The following is a 24,341-nucleotide window of genomic DNA, read 5'->3' on the forward strand; positions in this document are numbered from 1 at the left end:
TAAAAAGTCTTACAACACGAGGTTAAAGTCCAACAGCTTTGTTCCAAATCACTAGCTTTCGGAGCACTGCTCCTTCCTCAGGTGAAGGAAGAGATAGGATCCAGTATTTTCTTGAGTATTGAAGACTGAGGGGGATCTGCATGAGGTGTCAGACAGAATGTACAGGTTCGATAAAGGGAAATTATTTTGAGAGTGGACGGATTTGGAGAAGCTGCAGCCCAAGTCTCTCTTCGACCTTGGCAGATGTCTTTTACCTTGATCTCAGGGAGGTAACTTTGAAAATGGTCATTCCTTTCTGAATGAGCAGCCGATTTCTGAGGTGGGGCTGGAGTTACCTTCTGATTACTAATGGAGTTTTATACCTGAGTGGTGGCCAGGAGAAATTAATTGGCGTAAAGCTATGACATTCTACAACGGCCATTTGTCCCCATGATAGAACAAGTGTAAACATGCAAGAAAATGTTCTGATCCAATGTGTTTCAGGCATAAGCTTTAACTCAGTCACATGTGCTGAGAATTCCTGGCCTAGACTCTCCAGCCAGGGTGAATGGTGTCAGAGGCGTGGCAGCCTGGACCTGCTCTGCCTCCATCAACATGGTGCTTCAGCTTACCAATCATCTACAGGAAATCCTAGGACAGATGTTTGGTACCTTGCAAATATCCAACTTTTAAAAAAGGGGGCAGGAGTCCGTGCCAGGTTGGAGAATCGCCGGAGGCACGGGAAATTCCTGCCACGCCACTCCGACGCTGGGCCGCCGATTCTCAGCGGCAATCGCGGTTGCTGCGGCGCCGGTCAGGGGCTGCTGAAATAGGCCCCCACGGCGATTATCCACGGGCAACAGGCCGTACTACTGCCGAGTTCTGCCGAGTCCCGCCGGCGTGGTTCTAACCTGGTACCACCCAGCGAGAGCTCAGACCCGCGGCCGCTGTGGACGTCCTGGTTGGGGGGGGGATCTGACTCCTCGGGGGGCCTCCACTGGGTCCAGGCCAGCGATCGGGGGCATCCGATCAGCGGGCGACCGCAATCTGGAGGGGGCCTATTTCCTCCTGTGCCCATTGTAAAGTCCCCGACATGTTGCTCCACGCCAGCGCAGAGAAGCAACCACGCACATGTGCCGGTGCGGCGATGGCCGTCGCACGCATGTGCGGATCTGCGGCAGCCGTGCAGGGTCGCCTTTCGGCGCTGAAGCAGGGCGCATCCACAGCTCTCAGGTGCCATGCTAGCCCCCTGAACAGCGGTGAATTGCTGGGCCAGGAGGCCCGTTGACGCCAGCATACACCACTCCGGTGTTTACACTTGGCCGGGATTTCAGAGGATCCCGTCCAGGGACTCAGTAAATCTTGTCATGTGAGAGTACCTTTAAGAAATTAGTGTTTAAGCAATGTACCTTTAAGAAATAGGTGTTTATCAGTGATGTCAGAGTGTGGGTGGAGCTGGGCTGTCTGTCAGCTTTTTACTTTCGTTTTAGGCTGTTGGCTGCAGGGTGTGTTTTAGTTTAGTTTTCAGAGCTGGATAGCTGCAGTCACAGCCAGAAGGTGTATAAGTCTCTCTCTCTGTAATCTAAAGACTGTAAATCGATCCTTTGGTGATTTAAAACTAATTACTGCTCTCAGTAGTGACTTTAACCTGATGTGCTTCTGTTTGAAGGTTTTTAAAAAGTCTTATGGATGTTAAAAGGAAAGCTTAAAGGATTACTTACTGTTGTATTCTTTGGGGGTTATATTTGAATTGATGGTTGCTAAGATGTTCACTGTATGTTTTAAAAAGGTTAACTTGAGTTCATAGAATAAACATTGTTTTACTTTAAAAAATACTTTTCCATTTCTGCTGTACCACACCTGTAGAGTGGGGCATGTGCTCCCCATATCAAAATCTATTAAAAGTTGTGGGTCGGCCAGGTGAACTCCATGATACACTTTGGGGTTCTCTAAACCCTGGCCCATAACAAATTGAGGGCTCATCCGGGATAAAAGTCTATCTATTGTATTGGCTTAGTGAACTTAAAGACAGTGAGGGGTGAGCATATTGTGGTTGCTTTTCAGGTGTGGTATGTCAGTTTAAGTAGGGAGTGTGTTGTGGACAATGGCTCTTTCAGAGGTTCTGAAGGTTTTGGGGCGGAGACGGTCACACGTAGTACCTTATGGACAGAGATTAAAAGCAGACTGTTAGATTTGGCAAAAACATTGCAGTTAACATTACCTGACAAAATGCAAAAAGATGAGGTAATTATGGCGGTGGCTAAGCATTTAAAGTTGCCTGAGATACTGTTTGACTCATTGGAAATGGCAAAAGTTCAGTTACAAATTAAACAAATGGAACATGAGAAAAAATTAAAACAGATTGAATATGAAAGAGCGGAAAAACAAAGAGAAAGAGAGAGAGAGGAAAACGAAAAGGAGAGAGAAGAAAGGAGAAAAGAAAGAATAGCCCTAGCAGAACAAAAAGAAAAAGAAAGGGAGGTACAGGTCAGGGAAGAAGATAAAAAGAGCTTCAACTTCAGAAAATGGCCATGAAACATGACAGTCAGTTAAAATTGGCAGACGTAAAGGGAAACATACAGTTGGATGATAGTGATGAGGATAGTGAGAAAGAACGTCAAAGTCAAAGGCTTGGTGGGGATCTATTTAAATATGTCCAAGTATTGCCAAGGTTTGATGAGAGGGAGCTAGAAGCCTTTTTCATTTCATTTGAGAAGGTAGCTAAACAAGTGAAATGGCCACAGGACATGTGGGTATTATTAATTCAAACAAAGCTGATAGGTAGGGCTAGTGAAGTGTTTGCATCACTACCGGAGGAGGTATATGGGACATGTGAGGAGGTGAAAAAACCCATCTTAGGTTCATATGAGCTAGTGCCTGAAGCCAGCAGACAAAGGTTTAGAAATTTAAGGAAAGAATTTGGTCAAGTATACATGGAGTTTGAAAGGCTCAAACAGAGTATTTTTGATATGTGGATAAGGGCTTTGAAAATAGACCAAACATATGAAGCTCTCAGAGAAATTATACTTTTGGAGGAGTTTAAAAATTCAATCCCTGATGTAGTGAGAGCTCATGTGGAAGAACAGAGGGTTAAGGGAAGCACGGTAGCATTGTGGATAGCACAATTGCTTCACAGCTCCAGGGTCCCAGGTTCGATTCCGGCTTGGGTCACTGTCTGTGCGGAGTCTGCACATCCTCCCCGTGTCTGCGTGGGTTTCCTCTGGGTGCTCTGGTTTCCTCCCACAGTCCAAAGATGTGCAGGTTAGGTGGATTGGCCTTGATAAATTGCCCTGAGTGTCCAAAATTGCCCTTCGTGTTGGGTGGAGGTGTTGACTTTGGGTAGGGTGCTCTTTCCGAGAGCCGGTGCAGACTCAATGGGCCGAATGGCCTCCTACTGCACTGTAAATTCAATGATAATCTATGATTAATCTAGGACAAAGGTTCGGCACAACATCGTGGGCTGAAGGGCCTGTTCTGTGCTGTATTTTTCTCTGTTCTATGTTCTATGTGAAAACTGTGAAATTAGCAGCAGAAATGGCAGATGATTATGAATTAGTTCATAAATGAAAGCTTGGTTTCCGACATCTGTTTCAGCCTGTGTCGGATAGAAACTGGGAACATGAGAAATACTCAAGTGGTAAAGGAAAAGGTGATCTGATGGGAGATAATAAGGAGAATGTACCTCAGATAAAAAAAGAAATCCAGGAGGGTGGAAGAGACATGAAAAGTTTCTAATGTTTTCACTGTAATAAACTAGGCCATGTAAAGTCACAGTGTTGGTGGTTGAAGAAAAGCACTGGGAAGGCTGATGTGGTAAAACAGGATAAGACAGTGGGGTTTGTTAAAGTGGTAAAGGAAAGCCCAAGTGAAGCGAAGGAGGTGCAAAAGATTGTACAGCCTAATCAAGAGGTGATTGATAAGAAGGTGCCAGATGTCTTTAAAGAATTTACTTGTGTGGGTAAATTATACTCATGAGCATCAGGAGGAGCAGGTAAAGAATTCACAATTTTAAGAGGTACGGGAGCTAGTCAATCTTTAATGGTAAGAGATGAGGAGTTATGTAGTTTGGGGAGAATGTTGCCAGAAAAGATGGTAATATGTGGAATTCAGGGTGAGAGGAGTAGTGTTCCATTATATAAGGTAAGATTGGAAAGTCCAGTGAAGAGTGGTGAAGTGGTTGTAGGAGTAATAGAGAAACTATCTTGTCCAGGAATAAGGTTCATCTTGGGTAATGATATAGCTGCATCGCGGTGGGAGTGATGCCAACTGTGGTGGATAAGTGTTGAAGGACGAATATCCTGGGATTTTTCCGGATTGTGTAGTAACAAGGTCAGAAACTCACAGGTTAAGACAAGAGGAAAAATCAAAGAGTGAAGATGACATTGAAGTGCAATTATAAGAAATGATTTTTGATCAGATGGTTGAAAAAGAACAAGAACAAGTGGAGGATGAGGCGGATATTTTTAGTTCAGGAAAATTGGCGGAGTTACAACAAAAAGATATAGAAATAAAACGGATGTATCAGAAAGCATATAAGGAAGAGGAATCTGAGTGTATACCAGAGTGTTATTACCGTAAAAGTGATGTCTTGATGATAAAATGGAGACCGTTACATATGCAGGCAGATGAAAAGTGCGCAGAAGTTCATCAAGTAGTATTTCCGGTAGGGTATAGAAAGGAGGTGTTGCGAGTTGCACATGAGGTACCAGTGGGAGGTCATTTGGGAATAAGGAAAACTCAAGCAAAAATCCAGAAACAAATTTTGTTGGCCTGGATTAGATAAAGATGTAGTTACATTTTGTCAATCATGTCACACATGTCAAGTGACAGGGAAACCTCAAGCAGTGATAAAACCAGTGCGCTTAATACCCATTTCAGCATTTGAGGAACCTTTTACAAGGGTCCTAATTGATTGTGTAGGACCACTTCCTAAAACAAAAAGTGGGAATCAATATGTTTTGACTATAATGGATGTTTCCAGAGGCCATTCCAGTACGTAATATTACAGCTAAAAGGATTGTGGAGGAGTTGCTTAAATTCTTTACTAGATATGGACTAGCCACAGAAATACAATCGGATCAAGGATCAAATTTTACAGAAGTTATGGATAGCTTAGGAATGAAACAATTAAAAACAATGCGTGCCATCCAGAATCACATGGAGCTTTAGAAAGGTGGCATCAGACAGTAAAGACAATGTTGAGGGCTTATTGTCACGATTATCCAGGGGATTGGGATAAAGGAATTCCATTCGTATTGTTTGCAATTGGGGATGCACCTAATGAGTCAACCAAATTCAGTCCTTTTGAAGTAATTTTTGGTCATGAGGTAAGAGGACCACTTAAAATGATTAAGGAAAAATTGGTGAGTGAGAAATCAGAACTTACATTATTGGATTACATGTCAAATTTTAGGGAACGATTAAATAGAGCAGATGAATTGGCTAGACAACATTTAAAAGTTGCAAAAAATGTGATGAAACAGGTCACGGACAAGAAATCCAAAGTTCGTAGTTCGCCAGTGGAGATAAAGTTTTAGTGCTGTAACCAGTGGTAGGTGAGCCTTTAAAAGCTATGTTTTGTGGACCTTATCAGATTGAAAGGCAATTTAGTGAGGTGAATTATGTGGTAAAAACACCAGATAGAAGGAAGACTCACCGAGTGTGTCATGTGCATATGCTTAAAAGGTATTTGGAAAGGGAAGGAGAGAAAAAGGAGGAGGTTTTAATGATTCTAGCTCAAAGTGGCGAACCAAATGCAGATGACTGTGAATTTGTTATACCTCAAATTAAATTGGAAAATGAGGATGTTCTTAAAAATTGGGATAAATTGTTGAGTTACCTTCCAGAGGAAAAAAGAACTGACTTGAAAGAGTTATTGATATCACATGGGCAAGTTTGTGGAGATAAATGGGGAAGTACTAAAATGGCTATACATGATGTAGGTGTGGGAAAGGCTGTTCCCATCAAACAACATCCATACAGACTTTACCCTTTAAAATTGGCACAGGTTAACAAAGAGATTGAGAGTATGCTTAAAAATGGCATAATTGAAGTGGGTTGCAGCCAATGGAGCTCACCCATAGTGATGGTGCCTGAACCAGACGGTATCCAACGGTTGTGTGTGGACTATAGAAAGATTAATGCAGTTACAAGAACGGACTCTTATCATATCCCACGTTTGGAGGATTGCATTGAGAAAGTGGGACAATCAGCTTTTATTTCGAAACTGGATTTACTTAAAGGTTACTGGCAGGTACCTTTATCCGAAAGGGCGAAGGCAATTTCAGCTTTTGTGACTCCAGATGGTATATACCAATTCAAAGTTATGCCATTTGGTATGAAAAACGCCCCAGCCACATTTCAACGGTTAACTAACAAAGTCGTTTCAGGATTACCCAATTGTGCGGTATACATCGACCATCTGGTAATTTTCAGCCAGACATGGAAGAAAGAACATTTGAAACATCTGATGGAGTTATTCGATTGACTTCAGAAGGCGGGTTTGGTGATAAACCTAGCCAAAAGTGAATTTGGAAAAGCCCAAGTCACTTTCCTTGGTCACACAATCGGACAGGGTCGAATGGTCACACGGGTTGTGGTACCAAGTTATTGAGGGGTTTTCAATACCCTCGACACAAAGGGAAATAATGTGATTTCTTGGCATGAGTGGATTTCATCGAACATTTTTGAAAAGGTTTTGTAGCTTGATTGCTCCACTGATGAACTTGCTGAAGAAGCGTAAAAAATTTCAGTGGACAGCGGACTTTCAACAGGCATTTGACTGCCTGAAAGCTGTGATAACCAATGCTCCTGTGTTGGAGAATTACAAGGGACTCTGCGATCAGATTGAACTAAAGTATCTGACTTTAAGGAGAAATGCCGAGGCGTAGAGAAACGGATGGATCTTGAAAGGCCCTTCTTGTTCAAAGAGAGTGCCAATTGAGTAGGATTCCAGTTGCAGGAAGAAGAACAAAAAAACCGAAATGGACTATTTTATTATACCTGCTTACGTGTGTTGTTTTTTGAAACAAAAAAATATATTTACTGTGTGCATTTCTTAAAGGATGGTGAAAAGGTGAAAAATGAAACCATTTTGAAGTTGATGGGTTTTTTTTTCCTGGACGGGGTGTCATGTGAAAGTACCTTTAATAAATGAGTGTTTAAGAAATGTACCTTTAAGAATTGGGTGTTTATTAGTGATGTCAGAGTGTGGGTGGAGCTGGGCTGTCTGTCAGCTTTTTACTTTCGTTTTAGGCTGTTTGCTGCAGGGTGTGGTTTAGTTTAGTTTTCAGAGCTGGATAGCTGCAGTCACAGCCAGAAGGTGTATGAGTCTCTCTCTGTAATCTAAAGACTGTAAATCGATCCTTTGGTGATTTAAAACTAATAACTGCTCTCAGTAGTGACTTTAACCTGATGTGCTTCTGTTTAAAGGTTTTTTAAAAAGTCTTATGGATGTTAAAAGGAAAGCTTAAAGGATTACTTAGTGTTGTATTCTTTGGGGCTTATATTTGAATTGATGGTTCCTAAGGTGTTCACTGTATGTTTTAAAAAGGTTAACTTGAGTTCATAGAATAAACATTGTTTTGCTTTAAAAAATACTTTTCCATTTCTGCTGTACCACACCTGTAGAGTGGGCTGTGTGCTCCCCATACCACAATCTATTAAAAGCTGTGGGTCAGGTGAACTCCATGATACACTTTGGGGTTCTCTAAACCCTGGCCCATAATACATTGAGAAGCAATTCCCTTTAGGAAAGGTTTTGTGGTAAGAGATTGAAACCACTCAAGTCTGTACCTTTTATTCATAAACATGCTTGGGATTCACAATCTGCTCCAACAGGCTTTCTTCCTTGTGCAAAGGCAGCATAACATATTTATATCTTTTGGTTATCACCGTTACATTATAAAATCAGAATAAGCAGAATTATACAGGCTGCAGCTGGGCCTTTATCTCACTGGCTGAAGGCTGTGCTTCTTATCACATTTTTACTTGTCCATCCTGTGAAAGTCATTGGGCGGTATTCTACGTTTCTGAGACTAAGTGTTGACGCCGACGCAGGATTTGTGGACTTTCACAACAACAAAACTGGCGCCGAACCTGGATCGATTCAGTGACTGTGGAAGACCTAGCATCGGCGCCACGTGGAACACAATCGATTCCAATGAAATACAGTACAGGATTTGCCAGGTCCATGATTGACACCCGGGAGGCTGACAAGCTGCAGCCGCATATACACATTACAGTCCCCACACACACTCATCCCAGCCAACAAGATGGCACTGGTTGTGCTGGAGTGCATCCATACAGCTGATAGGTCGGTTGGGGCCAGAGGGCACCTAGGAGTGTGGCATGGGGTACACCTATATGACCTGTGGCCCTAAGTTCACAGTGGGCAGTCAGGGGCATGCGCAGCTGCATGCCGCCTTGCCAGCTGCGACAATGATGTTCCATTCCCGCCCACCCGGACCCCACAGCCCACCACCTGGCCAACCCCAGCTGCTGCCCACACCCCCACCCCCCTCTCCCCGCTGGCCCTTGCAGAAGCCTCCCGGCCAGCAGCACAACTGTCAGCAAACTATGGTGATGTCGGACAGTTTCAGTACCCCCTCTCTCTCCCTCAGCAGCCATGATGCCGCTTTCACAATTTGTAAAAGCACAAGTGAACCGCGCTGTTGGGGACTCGGTCCATCGGAGGCAGTGCATCGTGGAGGCCCTGGAGAATACTGGGTGGGGCCTTCTTATGACATGCAAATAGTGTTTACTGTATGTACGTTCTTGACCACATTGATGCTGCTGTCGAGGTGATGGAGAATTGAGATTTGTCATCAAATCGTCAGCCGGCGATTTTAGTGTCGGAACCTATTCTCCGCCCAGTCGCGTTTCGCGATTGTGGCGTCGGTCAACGGAGAATCCTACCCATTGAGTTTGTGATTGTTGCATTCCCATACCATGAGGTTGAGAAAGGGCCCTAATAACTATTCTTTTCAAGCTCTTAATGCTCATAACAACATTTGTCTACTTCAAAGTTATTGATGTTTAACGCTGAATTATTTCAATTATCCCACTTCACAAGAGCAGAACTTTCCAGATCCCCCAAATATGAATATGTGTCACCTCATCTTCCCACTCTTCCCCAATTTAGCTCACATGTGCTCAGTTGCATGTTCAGTGCGGGCCGGTTTAGCTCACGTGGCCAGACAGCTGGTTCGAGATGCAGGGCAAGACAAGCAGCGTGGGTTCAATTCCTGTGCCAGCTGAAGTTATTCATGAAGGCCCCGCCTTCTCAACCTCGCACTCGCCTGAGGTGTGGTGATCCTCCACCACCAGTCAGCTCTCCCCCTCAAAAGGAAAAGCAGCCTATGGTCATCTGGGACTATGGCGACTTTACCTCACTTTGCCCTGTTCAGTCTCCTGAGACCAACTCTGGCCAGATATCTCTAGATTGCATGGGATTATGGGATCAGCAGCATATGTGAAGAAATGTTGGTGGAGCCTGATGCAAAATGCCAGGACCTGCTTGGTGCTCATTCTATCTGCTTGCTGCCTTAGTAAAGAACCAATGTAAGTTACCCGGGTTGGATTCCCGACTTGGGTCACTGTCTGTGTGGGGTCTACACATTCTCCCCATGTCTGCGTGGGTTTACTCAGGGTGCTCCGGTTTCCTCCCACAAATCCTGAAAGACGTGCTTTTAGGTAATTTAGACATTCTGAATTCTCCTTCTGTGTACCCGAACAGGCGCCAGGGTATGGCAATTGGGGGCTTTTCACAGTAACTTCATTGTCGTGTTAATGTAAGCCTACTTGTGACAATAAAGATTATTATTGTTGTCATTATATTGTTTGCCCTTATACATTTCCAGATCCCATCGGATATTTAACCTTGAATTGAGCTCTTCCTACAAGTGTTCAGAATATCGAGTATGCAGCCCATTCACTCAGGTCCCAGAAAGCACATTGGGCAGGAGCTGAGTGATGGGCCCATAGCTTGAGTTCTGAGCTGTGCTCTGTTGCTGACAAAACCTCAGCAGAAACCTTTAGAACTAATGCCTTTTCATCGCCAGACTCTGAAGTAGGTAGGAAGAAATGACTTCATAGGCTACCTTGTTTGGCCTCCATAACATCACCCAGCTCCGAATCTGCCTCAGCTCATCCGTCACTGAAACCCTCATTTATTGCCTGTAGGTTTGACCATTCCAATGGTCTCCTGGTCAACCTCCCACCTTCCACCTGACATAAACTTCGCCTCTTTCAAAACTCTGCCACCCATAGCTCAACTTTCATCCTGTCCATTCTGCGTTTGCTGTATGACAGCGGCTCCCGGTCCAATAGTGTCTCAATATTAAAATCCTTATCCTTGTTTTCTCTCCGTGGTCTTGCCCTTCCCTACCGTTGAAACTTCCCCCAGCCCTATGAGCTTTTGAGACCTCTGAGCTCTGGAGTTCCCTTCTTAAACTTCTCTGTCATGCCACCTTTCTCTCTTCTTTTGAGAAGCTCCCTAAAACTTTGAACAAGATTTTAATCACAGAATTTAAGCACAGAATCATCTGTCTTGATATCTCCTCCTGTGGTTGTGTCAAAATCTTTATTGCTGACGGTTCTCCAGGTGTCGGGCTTCTCTGTTCCCGCTGGCAACACACACCCGCCCATGTTTTTCCCGACATGGGGTGGGGTGGCTTCAATGGGAAATCCCATTGACAAGTGGCAGGAGTGGAGAATCCTGCCGCCAGCGAAGGGTGAGCTGCCGAGAAACACGAGACTTGGGGACCAGGGAATCCAGCCCAATGCTTTCAATAATGGCCTTGGAGCAATTTACCAAGCAAAAGGCTATATATAAATGCAAGTTGATGTTGATATGCTTTCTTTATTTTAAAGGGAGTGCAGAAGCAGAGGTTCAGATCCTCAAATCATTGAAGGTACATCCCATGTTGCATTTATCCAATATACCAAGGGGAAAGGGGCTGAGTAATATACATCTTTTAAGTAGAAAACAGGAACAAAAGATAACTGAACAACACAGGCAAGGATCTCTCACAGGTGCAAGAGCAGAGGGTAAGGGAGTCACATAACCTCCTGTGCCCAATTCGTGGCGTGGCTGTTGGCAGTATGGAACTATAGATTAAAATGTCCTTGTTACTGTGCCGTGCTCCTGAAAAATGCCTTCACTGACTATATCTCCATCGAACTCGGATATATTAACTAGGAATAAAAATGTACAAATATTAATGTTCTTGTAATACCTCCTCACAAATTGATGTTCGTGCAATAAAGTTCTAAAGAATCTTTTCCCTTACTGGTTTACAATTTGAGGAATTATGGCTGTAATAATTTCGATCGCAGTTATCAAGCTCAGGTTATCATCAATTTGCCTTGTCAACTGTTTAATGAGGCACATTATTAAGTGACTTTCCCATGACATCTGTGTCACCACCAAATTCATTGCTAATATTATTTCAATTCTGAAGGATAAGGAAGGCTCACGACTGATTGGAGCAACCAAAAACCATTTAATAACCTTCTGTGAGTGGGTTATGATCATTCGGCTTTGAACCGTGGTGAAATTAAATAAGAAGACGCAAGCTTTTACATCCACCTGCTGCTTTATAATTTGTTCTATTCATTCTCAGGATGTGGGTGTTGAGATCAAGGCCAGCAGTTATTGCCCAGCCCTTGTCCTTGAGAAGGTGGTGGTGAGGTTTTGTTGGCACTCGAATAAGGCAGGCAAACTTGCACTGCAAAAACACCCCACCCCCACAACTTACCCCATGGCTCCCCTGGTAAATAAACTGAGGTTCATGAGACATGGAACATCCCGGCGGGATTCTCCGTTGCCCATCAAAATTGGGAACGATGATTCGGCGTAGAATGGCTTCCCACGCTGAAATCGGCAGGCGCTGGTTTGAGTCTGGGTTGCGATGCTCTGCCCCCTCCAAATCGGCATCATCGTGATGCGCGCCACGCTCAGTTGCAACCGCATGTGCGTGTCATTATCGGGCCCACCCGCGATGCTCCAGTTCCGATGGGCCGAGTTCCCGATGGCGTGGGCCACGTGTGGTCTGAACAGTCGCGTGCCTGGCGTGGCGACTGCGGAGAGAGAGAGAGGCCGTACGGACAGTGTCCAGCACCACCATACTTTGCCGACAGCCGTGTCGCTGGCCGGGGGGCTTCTGCCAGGGCTAGGGGGAGTTGTGGAGGGTGGCTAGGAGGTGGGCTGTGGGTCCGGAGTGGAGGGGTACGCGGTCAAGCACAACCGGCGGCATCTTTCCGGGTGCAAACGGTGTGTGTGTGGGGGGTGTAAGTGTATGCGCGACTACAGCCTGTCAGCCCTGCGCGTGTCCAGCACAGATCTGGTGATTTCCCCACAGTTTTTCGCATGTTCCGTGGGTGTTTCACACGGCGCCAGTGATAGCCCCTCATCGGTAGCAGAATCGGTGCGGCTGTGGTGCTGATTTTTCCGTCGTGGAACAGCACGGATCCTCCCCCGGCGTCCACACTTAGACGCAGGAACGGAGAATCCAGCTCCCCATCTTTCAGCCACTGGTCTGTGCTAAATGTGTTAATCACAGCGGGAGATCCTATAGGTGGCCTCCATGGACTGGAAGGAGATAAGATTAGCTGGAATTCCCATTTCCAAACACATAGAGCAGACCTACATTCATTGGATGTGCATTGGCGTGGGTGTCAGGACTAGGCGTGGCTGTACGATCACCAGTGTGGTCAGATAGCTTCATTGTTCTAGTTCAAGGTGCGGACTAGCCTGAGGTACTCGAAGCTGTTGGTTCCCATATATCCCAGCACAAGTCAAAGCCTTCACAATGGGAAGGTGAGTCATGGCTTTAACAATTAAAGAAGAACAAGCATTGAAGTCAAATCAAAGAGGATTAGCAACAGAACTGAAATGCTTCCTCTTTGCAGTCAGTGGGACCCACCCAGGACGTACTGGCTGCACAAGGGCTTGGCAGGTGAAAGGCTGTAACCAGACAAAGAGATACAGGGGATGGTTCTGTGACCTAACACTCCCAGTGAGTGTTTTGCCTTGCACTCGGAATCTAGATGGGGTTTCTGACTGCTTTGCCTGTTATTCTAAGTATGCCACTATATACAGTTATTCATATAAACCATTATTGCTTATTTACTGATCTCAGTAACTCTACACAAGTTTATATTGTGCTTCCTTCCAGATCCCAGTTACTCAATCATGTGACATTGCATCATATTTACATCAGCATTTAAAATCAGTATCAGGTGCTTCCGATGTTAACCGTTTACATTCCCCAAGTCTTTATTCTAACTATAGATTATCATCATAGAATTTACAGTGCAGAAGGAGGCCATTCGGCCCATCGAGTTTGCACCAGCTCTTGGAAAGAGCACCCTACCCAAGGTTAACACCTCCACCCTATCCCCATAACCCAGTAACCCCACCCAACTCTAAGGGCAATTTTGGACACTAAGGGCAATTTATCATGGCCAATCCACCTAACCTGCACATCTTTGGACTGTGGGAGGAAACCGGAGCACCCGGAGGAAACCCACGCACACACGGGGAGGATGTGCAGACTCCGCACAGACAGTGACCCAAGCCGGAATCGAACCTGGGACCCTGGAGCTGTGAAGCAATTGTGCTATCCACAATGCTACCGTGCTGCCCTCCTACATGTCCTCCTACATATAGATGTCCTCCTACATCATCCCCCAAAGTGTCAGACTTCACAGAGTTAGTCTCTCTGATGCATTGACCAATCTCCCTGCCCTCATCCTGATTCCATTTTGAGGTTGGGGGTGAACTGCACTCTCCTCTCTTTTGATAGGAATGTCTCTCATCCGGGTGGTTACCGAGTTTCTACTTGTTTCTGGTTTCCTGTCCCCATTCGGATCTAAATAGTATGTCCAAGATTCCATTGGTTTCTTTCCCAATGATACAAAGGCCCTTTCGTTCCTTTTGGCATTCCTCTGGTCTGTCTCAAATCTATAAGATCTCAGTTGTAGAACTCTTTTTATCACAGTGACTTATTTCTGTTGATCCCGCTTCCATACTCTCCCCCAGGGCTGCAGCACTTTCAAGCCACGTGCTCTGTTCCTGAAGTTGAAATTACAAGTTTGCCTCTTCGTTGCTCCTCACTCTTCCTAACTCTCTCATCATCATCTGAGGTAATGTTGGGTTGGAGTGTTTTGTTGGAGAGCTGGGAGTTGTATTCACAGTCATCTTCCCATCAGTGGTTCTGATAGGATAATGTTGAGGTTCCGCAGTTAAGAAGGAATAAGTTAATATATTTGTTCTTTTTCATCAGTTCCTCGATTGTTCAAATTCCTCTTTCTGCTTTTCCATTTGACTGAGGAGATCTAGGTGGACTAATCTCGTGCATGAGACCCATATTCTAGTGCAAAGTTGTGGAACAGTCCATAGCAAACTGTGGACCGTTTTCTGACACCACAACGCCTGGGATGCCATGAGTCACGAAGATTCTTTTTTGTGATGGTATAACTGCCTCTGCCCTGTTGCTACACAGTTTACTCATATCAAACCATCTGGAGTAATAAGCAATGCCAAGGATGAAAATGCTGCCTTTAAACTCAATTGGGCTCTGCAACTCCCCCCTCCCCCCCCAGGTCTTTCTTCAACTATCTACATCCTCCGACAGTGAGGATTGGTGTTTGAAGGGCTAGATCTTAGGAAGTCATGAGCAAGCTGCCTGTGGTTTTCTGTCCATTGTTACGCTCACAAATTCATGGCACCCCGGCCAGTTCTACTTTGACCTATTGACCGTGCAACAACTCCTGTAGTCCGAACACAAATAGAATAAATATTTCAGTGAAAAGAAAGGTGAGCATAAAGCCTCTTAGAGAAAGCAATTTCAACCTAACTTTCCCAGTGGAAAACTAACGGGATTGGGTGCAAAGCTGGTTTGAAACCCTACCTGTTTCCACTCCCCATTGAAACTATCAGAGTGTAATATTATGCAGAATGAGAGGCGGCATGGTGGGCACAGTGGTTAGCACTGCTGCCTCACGGCGCCGAGGACTGATATTCGACCCCGGCCCCAGGTTACTGTCTGTGTGGAGTTTTCTAATTCTCCTAGTGTCTGCGTGGGTCTCACCACACCGCCCCCACACCGAATCCAAAGTTGTGCAGAGTAGATGGATTGGCCATGGTAAATGGAATGCCCTTAATTGGAAAAATTAAAAAAATATGTATTTGCTGAATGTAAAAGCAGTATTCCATTGGATCCCTTGATTTTCCCACCTGGCAAATTAGACATAAGGACACAGGATATTGTAGCCACCTGGGTTGGCCAACTCCCGACGTAAAATGGAGAACAGCAAAGGCTGAAGGGAAATTCAGCCAACAGAGGCAGAAACTAGCAGGTGCAAGTTTACTGTGTATTAAACTCTGCAAAAGCCCCAACAGCATCGATACAAGCAGCCATCTGCATAATAATGTAGCAGCCATCTACATACTAATGAGCGATCCCCGGGAACAATCGAAACATTTGGGATAAACAAGGCCAAGCCAGACTCCTCGGCACCAGCAGGAGCCAACACAAAAGAGGTTAACGGACACCTCAAGACCGCCCATCGATCAGGGAACCGCTCCAGTATTGGAGAAATCGAACCAAATGATTGGAACAAAGTCGAATCACTTGGAACCAGGTACAGGGTCCGCCCCAAAAGGCGGGAAGCCCCTGGGGACTATAAAGTTAAGCCCCCAAGTTCAAATCGTCCTTCTTGACCGGGTCAGTCAGCAACGCGAACCAACCCTTGACAGTGACCGGTTCAGCTGCCGCCAAGAGACCGTAAGTCTTAAGTCAGCGCTCGCTATGAGATAGGCGCTCCTAGCTACCAGTCCATACCAACTTTTGAATCCCGCAGACTGAGAACCCGAACGAAAGGCCATTTGTTCCCCTGACCTGGTGGGCCAGTCCGAAGCTAAATATAGGCCTGTTAGTTGTAGAAGTAGCTTAGAAGTAGAATTTATGCATGAGTAGCGATTACTGTGTATAATAAATGTGCTTTGACTTGAATCTTACTAATTGGTGTATTGAGTTATTGATCATTACTTGAACTTGAACCTCGTGGCGGTATCATAAAGATACCTGGCGACTCGAGAGCAAAGGTTATAAAACAGAGCCAATTGAACCAACCAAAAGTTAGCAACAATATCGAGCTGGGGTAGTCAATGTGGCCCTGGAAATGTTCTCTTCCATCCAACAAGATCATGCCCTATCTGTTATCTCAATTCCAACTTCCTCCACAGTTTCCATCTCCCTTCATTCCCTCAGAACCCCAAATCTATCAACCTCCATCTCAAATGTATTCAGCAACTGAGTATCCATAGCGCTCCGGGGTAGAGAATTCCTAGGGTTCACAACACAATAAGTGAAGATATTTCTCCCCATCTCAGTCCAAAATAATTAAAATCAGGTTAAACCATGTCTCAGAGATTTACCGTTCGATTAATTACTTTGGAACGCGATGACTTTGTAAGGACACAAGGTAGCCAATTTATGCACAGCAAGTTTCCGTGAGAAGAAAGGAAGATGAATGGCTCGCTGGTTGGAAGGAAAGACAATGACCAAGATGGTCTTCTTAAACATTGATGAGACTTTTAACAGCCGCCCGAAGCTTGATTTAACATCCTGAAGGCGGCACCTTTGACAATGCAGCACTCTTTCTGTACTGCACTGCAATGTGAACCCACATCATGTACAAGTGGGGCTTGAGCCCATATCATGCTTCCTCTGAGAGTGTTCCCAACTGAGTTGAACTCATACTTACCTGTGGCCTGAACTGAGGCGCATACATGCTATTCGTACCAAGGTGGGTAAGCGAACAAGTTGGGTAAAATAGAGCAGCATTATTGGCTTACATGGAGGATAAGGGCCAACAGAAACTGTTTGGGATGAATGGCCTATTTCTGCATTGTAATCTTTATGTATTTCAATGCGACAGTTCACACAGCAAAACTGAATGAAAAATGTTGGTGCAGGAATTCAAAATGATAAGGATTGACAAAAACATGACCAAAACCTGATGCGATTGACAGTAAGGTCTCGGGACAGGAAGTGTGCATCAACCTATTTAATAACTTAAATTGCAGAAGAATCCAAATTAAGAGACTTTTATACTGCAAAAAATGATCCTTTTATGAGATGTTAGCGTTTGAGAGATGGCTGACATGTGCTGGACTGACAATATTCAGTGGACTGAGCAATGAAGGTATGAATAATTGAGGAACGTTTTAGATTACCATCATACATTTAAACCTCATTCTTGCTTCCCACTTCCTTTATGTGCGGTCCCTGCATTCAGGTTTAATGGGAGATAGAGAGAGGGTAAATTTGAGTGCTGCTGTGCCCCCAGCATCGTATTAAACTCGAGTTCAACGATGAAGGGAATAGATCGTATTTCAGTTAAGTGTGTTCCAATTAAATAGGTTAAGGGGGAAGGCCAGAGCTAGCTTCGATGTGAGGAGGCAGTTTCCTCGAATGTGCTGTTAACATAGCGGTAATGCTACTGGATTAATCATTCAAGGATTTGGGTTCATGCTTCAGAGACGAGAGTTCAAATCCCGTTATAACAGCTTGGGGAATTCCCATTCAATCTTGACATAAATGAAATGTCTGTTAATAATAATCTTTATTGTCACCAGTAGGCTTACATTAACACTGCAATGAAGATACTGTGAAAAGCCCTTCGTCGCCACATTCCGGCGCCTGTTCGGGTACACAGAGGAAGAATTCAGAATGTCCAAATTACTTAACAGCACGTCTTTCGGGATTTGTGGGAGGGAACCGGAGCATCCGGAGGAAACCCACATAGACACTGGGAGAACGTGCAGTCTCTGCACAGACAGTGATTTATCTGGGAATCGAATCTGGGACCCTGGAGCTGTGCAGCAACAGTGCTAACCACTGTGCTACCATGCCGCCCACTAAATCCCACCAAGGTCTTTGGGCCAATCTCAACCAAATCTGGTGGGATGAGACCGTGAAACAAGGGGCATGTCTTGGGAGAGTTGACGCCTTAACCATTCGTACCTTCAGCCTCCTAGCAAGGGATCCCACAGGCCTGACTACGCTGCATTACTGCTGACACCATAGCCCATGGATCTCATAGAAACCTATAAAATTCTAACAGGACTAGACAGGGTAGAGGCAGGAAGGATGTTACCGATGGTGGGGGTTTCCAGAACCAGGGTTCACAATCTGAGGATATGGAGTAGACCATTTAGGACAGAGGTGAGGAGAAATGTCTTCATCCAGAGAGTGGTGAGCCTATGGAATTCGTTACCACAGGAAGTAGTTGAGGCCAAACCATTGTGGGCGGGATTCTCCGTCGGCGGAAACCTCTGCTTCACCGGCAGCACGCTCACACCCGACGGCGTGGGGGTGACCACAATGGGAAACCCCATTGGCCAACTGTTGGGACGGCGGTAAATGGGTCTGGCAGGACGGAGAATCCCGCCTTGTATGTTTTCAAGAAGCAGTTAGATATAACACTTGGGGCAAAAGAGATCAAAGAATATGGGGGGGGGGGGGGGGGGAGGTGGGATCAGGCTATTGAGTTGGATGATCGGCCATGATAATAATGAACGGCGGAGAAGGCTTGAAGAACTGAATGGCCTCCTCCTGCTCCTATTTCCTATGTTTCTATGTTTCTAACTCAGGCATGTTTGGACCGTACATGCCCAGAAAGAATGCAGCTAATTTACATCGTAAATCCCAGGTGTTCTTTCATATTTCCTTTGTTTCTTTTCCGAAATTTTATTTGTTTCACGTAAGTTATGTTCTGAGACAGTGAATGTTATTCGTTTGTAAGGGAAAGCGTCAGAGACAGCAAGCAGAGCCACGGTAGACGGAGAGGCTGCAGTAATAAAAGCAAAAAAAGTTGACCGAGTGCAAGAACCAGTGATGCAAGCAAGAGATCACGGTTCTTTAAGGAAACTTTAATCTATGATCCTCATCATCAATTATGGGTCAGGATGCGATATTGGCAGTAGGTCAGAGATATGTGAATATTCTGGTGCAACAAAGTGGAAAATGGAGCCATGTTCAGTGTGTTGCACAAATGGTGAAGCACAACTGCTGGCCCGGATTGACCCGCTGACCGTTCTTCTGAAGTGAACACAAATAAAATCAAAACACTTCAGGAAAAGCATCAGAAAATATAACAGCAGAGTGGACCACCAACATATCATTTTGTTTTCGCTCAAGGAGGAAGACATTCTTATGCTGTCTATCATTAAATATTTCATGGCCCAAATATGTTTCCAGTCTCCGGGTTGTCAGAGATCAGGGGCTGGATTCTCCAGTTGCCGACGCCAAAATTGCGTTCGGCGAACGGGCAGAGAATCAAATTTCCCGACAGAATCGGGAGGGGACCACCGCTTTCGCGAAGCTCCGCCCCCTCCAAAGCGGCGTCCTCGGAGAGGACGCCGCGCGCCGTATCGACAGCCTCAGGCCATTGGCATGAGGCCCGCCCACCGATGCTCTGCTCCCAACCGGCCGAGATCCTGAGACACGTGTGGTCTCACCCGTTGGGAACTCAGCATGGTGGCTGCGGACTCAGTCCAGCACTGCCACAGTCCGGGGAGGGGCGATCCACGGTTAGGGGGAACACTATTTGTGCCTTGGGCACTGTGGTGAGGCAGTCCAGGAGGCGCGTGCCGGCCGAAGGGGGGGATTATTCACGCAGCAGCCTCTGCAGGCAACCGCCGTGCACATGCAAAGCCACGGACCGGCAATTCTCCGGGGCAGCTAGAGCCGGGTGCTCTACGCTGCCATCCAGAAAAACGGGGAATCGGTGGCCATTTTGCGCCAGTTTTCCTCCATGCCAGCGTGGGGACATAGCCCCAGAATTGGAGGTTCCAGCCCCCTTCTTCTGCCCCAAGATGCATATCAGGACCCTACAGAAGTCCCGATGCATTGGCCTCCATGGGAATTACCTGGGACCTTTCAGCTTTCGCTGGGTAATTCCCCTGTTCCCTCTGCGAATGTTTCCAATTCTGAGGTAGAGGCGGAGACATCAGAAAGTTTTGATGTCCTTGCCTGAAATATTACCCAGGAAATATTAGCCAGAAATCACCTAGGGATGGATTGCCTGTTTGGGAGATCATGGGCAGGATTCTCCGTTGCCCAACACCGATATCGTAATCGGAGACTGGGCGGAGAATCCCTTTTGACACCGAAATCGGGGCGGCGCCTGTTTTCGTATCCTCCGCCCCTTCCAAAACAGCATCATCGGGGAGTATGATGCACGCCATTAGGACAGCCTCAGGACGTCACCTGAAGACCCTCCCCCAATGCTCCACCCCCGATGGGCCGACTTCCCGACGGCGTGAGGCACGTGTGCTCTGGGTTTTCGTCAACCTCGTATGGGGATTACAGGGGGGCACCATCTTTCAGGCTTGGTCCGCTCACGGCTGGCACCATGTTGTACGGCGCGACTGCTGCAGGTCGTCACTGTGTGCATGCACGGCCGCAGACACGGCAATTCTCTGGTCGTTTCTGTTGGGAAGGCCAGGGGTTTTACTTGGCGCGGCTGCTAGCCCTGCACTGGGTGGAGCACTGGTGTAGGGGCTGCACTGACTTTTTCATTGTAAAACTAGACACTTCCTCTGGACATCGCCTCAAAATCGGAGAATCCAGCCCTAAGTGTTGACGCCGGGGCAGAATTTATGGACTTGCATGACAGCAAAATTGGCGTCGAACCTGGACTGATCCAGCTACTATGGAGGGGCTAGCACCAGCCCCATGCAGAACACAACTGATTCCAATGAAAAACGGTGGGGGATTCGCCAGATCTGTGATTGACACCTGGGAGGCTGACAGGTTGCAGCCGCACATACACATTACAATCCCCACACACACTCATCCCAGCCAACAAGGTGGCACTGGTTGTGCTGGAGCGTGCCCATGCAGCTGATGGGTCAGCTATGGCCAGAGGACACCTAGAGGACTGTCCTGGGGGGGACACCGATATGACCTGTGGCACTAAGTTCACAGTGGGCTTTCAGCAGTGCATATAGCTGCATGGTTGCCTTGCCGGTTGCGGCAATTGTGTTGTGTGCCCATCAACCCTGACCCAACAGTTCACATCCTAGCCACCCCCCTCTACTCCCCCGGTCCTGGCAGAAGCCCCCTGGCTTTGTCAGGTTCTAAATTTAATTTATGGGATTAAAATAAGATCTGCATTTATCTGCAGCAACAGTACTACACACCCTCATTACTGCACCCCAGCAGGAAGGGATTCGCTCAATACAACATTGGAGTCCCTGCCAAATGATGCTCCGAAATCCATAACCTTCTGACTCCATTATATCAAGAGGGAGGAAATTGGGGAATGAATGTTAACCCACTGTTATATTACTGGATCTAGTAATATATATCGTTACTAGTTGCTGTTGATGCAGATAGTCTGACGGTGTGATCGTGAAGAAACCATGAACCTTCAACTTAAAGCAAACTAATTGATTAAAGTAACGATTGATTGTATCTGAGCTCGACACTCTACAGAATTATGTCTAGAAATCAAATAATTAAATATGATTGTATTAACTGATTCACAAGTATAAATTCACTAACTAATTCAACAGGATTCACTAACTATACTGAGAGCTATCTAAATACACAGCTGCTTACTAAACACTCCTGGGTTGAAAGAGACCAAGATCCTCTGGGAGCTGATACTTATAGGTGGATCTAGTGGTGCCCTCTAGCGGTAGTGTTACAGCTAGATGTTATAATTAACTCTTTAGTTATATATACATATTCATTACACCCACCACATTTAGTCAGAATCCGTTTCGCTTCTGGAGGGGGTAACAGCGAATCTTACTGAAATGATAAATCTCTCTTAGAATCCCCCTTGTTGCAGAATAAACAACAAATACTTTAATGATATTAAACCATTCTGCTGTACAATTTATTGTCAGTTTGCTCATTGCTTGTTAAAAGCCTCATTTTTCACAAAATCTCTGAAGGATCTTAACTATGATAAATTATATGTGATGGGCTTTCTAAACATTCGGAGTTTTAAATCTGGATCAAATTCCACAATATGCTTCAGTATAATGGTGACAAGTACAATTTAGATCTCATTGGAGTTTAGTGGGAGCAGTTGATGAATATAATTAGTACTATACTTGTGGCAGGTGGTACTAATTAAATATCACCATTAGCAACTGGATGATGCAAATTCACTTAATTGGTTCAAGATCTTTAGTTGCGATAAAGAAAGCTTTCTATTATTCCTGTTAGATCACTCCAAGGTGTAGCCTTGACAAAAGTAGTGATTACTCACTCACTCTCTCCCACATATATGTGGGAGGAGATGGTACTGGCAGTATGAAAGGATTTTGGAGGAAAAATGGAGTAACTTGCCTTCCTCAGCATTTTTCTCCTCAGGCTCAATAACAATTCATCCAAAAAGATAGACTTTGGCTTTAAGTATTCCCTCGTCATTTCTTCAATAAACCCGAAAGCACTTCCTTTAACTACGAATTACTCTCTGAGGTCGCTCTCACTGCGACCAGTTGGGTGAGGTGCTGGAAGACCAGTCAGCAAAAGTTAATGGCTTCGGGACCAGAGGGGAAATATTCTGAAAGAAGCCTTTCTCATATCAATTTGATGTGGCCACAGGAATGTGTTGGATATACCCAAACCAGAGAATAAACCTCGGGTTATGTTTTGTCGATGTGAAATAGAAGTGTTTTGCGCGTATTGAGCACAATACAATTGCCATGGTCGGATTAACTCACACTCTCACGATCGTCCATTCAACTTTCCAGATTCCAAGTCCAAAGACTTAACCATTGCATGATCATACCCTCTTCAAGTTGCATTGCCGACTATCAGATGATTAGTGCAGAGTCCATACTAATTGTAGCAGCAGGGATCAATGTTCCTTTACGCCCTCTTTCAGTTTGTGCCACTAGATGAAGCGGGCATTTCGAATTACTCAGTTTCGTCAAGTTTATTAGTTCATCAACTCTGGGGGCAATCGTACCCCTTAAAATCCTGAAGATGAGATTTGCTATTGGCACAGGCTCTATGTGTCATAATGTTATATACTTTTTTAAAAATGCCTTCAAATTTCTTCCATTATTTTGTAAGGCGATGCAACTTTATCAATTCATTTTGGCCCAGCAAGGATCAGAGCAACAAACTTGATTACGGCACAATTCTCTGGGGACTAGTGTACCAATCTAGCCTAGACTGATGAGGTGAAAGTCTGCTTTCTATCTGTCAGCAGGAAAGGTTAGAAGTGAAGTTCACCTGGGTTAGCAGTGCGCATAAACACACAATAAAAAAACAATTGGCTGTAATTTGGAACAAAGTGGCACTAAATTGGCTATTTCACTCAGACAGACTGGAAGAAATGGCTGATGCATTAAGGATGTTTTTTTCTGGGGCTCATTACTGATCAGAAGACAAGGAGCCCAGCCACACATAGTAAGGCAATTTCACAAACTCTTTCTTTCTTTGGTGTTGAACCCCAACAACTGGATGTACAAATCAGAGCTGGGTGTGGGTTTTTCTTGTAACTAAAGGCAGGTTACAGCAGAGCACTCATATACATTGAGATTTTGGGTGAATGTGAATTAAGAACTCTTGCCAACAGCAGAGAGAAATACCCTCAAACTGGAGACGATAAGAAGAGACACCTGGGGCGGGATACTCCCTACCCGGCGGGGCGGAGAGTCCCGGCGCCGAGGAGTGGCGTGAACCACTCTAGCGTCACGCCGCCCCAAAGGTGCGGAATCCTCCGCACCTTCAGGGGCTAGGCCCGCCCCGGAGTGGTTTGCGCCCCACCGGCCGGTGGGGAAGGGGCTTGGCGCCACGCCAACCGGTGCCGAAGGGCCTCCACCGGCCGGCGCGAGTTGGCGCATGCGCGGGAGCACCAGCGTGTGCTGGCATCATCCTCACGCATGTGCAGAGGGCTTCGCTTCTGCACCGGCCATGGCGGACCGCTACAGCCGCCGGTGCGGAAGAATAGAGTGCTCCCACGGCACAGGCCCGCCCGCAGATCGGTGGGCCCCGATCGTGGGCCAGGCCACCGTGGGGGCACCTCCCGGGGCCGGTTCCCCACATGCCCCCCCCCCAAGAACCCCGGAGGCCGCCTGCGCCACCAGGTCCTGCCGGTAAGGACCTGCTCCAATTTACGCCGGCGGGACTGGCAAAAAAAAAACGGGCGGCCACTCGGCCCATCGCGGGCCGGAGAATCGCTGGGGGGGGGGGCGGGATTCACGCGATTCCCGCCCCGCCAAATTCCCCGGCGCCGGAGAATTCGGCAGCCGGTGGGGGCGGGATTCACGCCGACCCCCCCCGTCGATTTTCCGACCCGGCGGGTGGTCGGTGAATCCC

The sequence above is a fragment of the Scyliorhinus torazame genome, chromosome 16, assembly GCF_047496885.1.
Source record: "Scyliorhinus torazame isolate Kashiwa2021f chromosome 16, sScyTor2.1, whole genome shotgun sequence".
Taxonomy (NCBI): domain Eukaryota; kingdom Metazoa; phylum Chordata; class Chondrichthyes; order Carcharhiniformes; family Scyliorhinidae; genus Scyliorhinus; species Scyliorhinus torazame.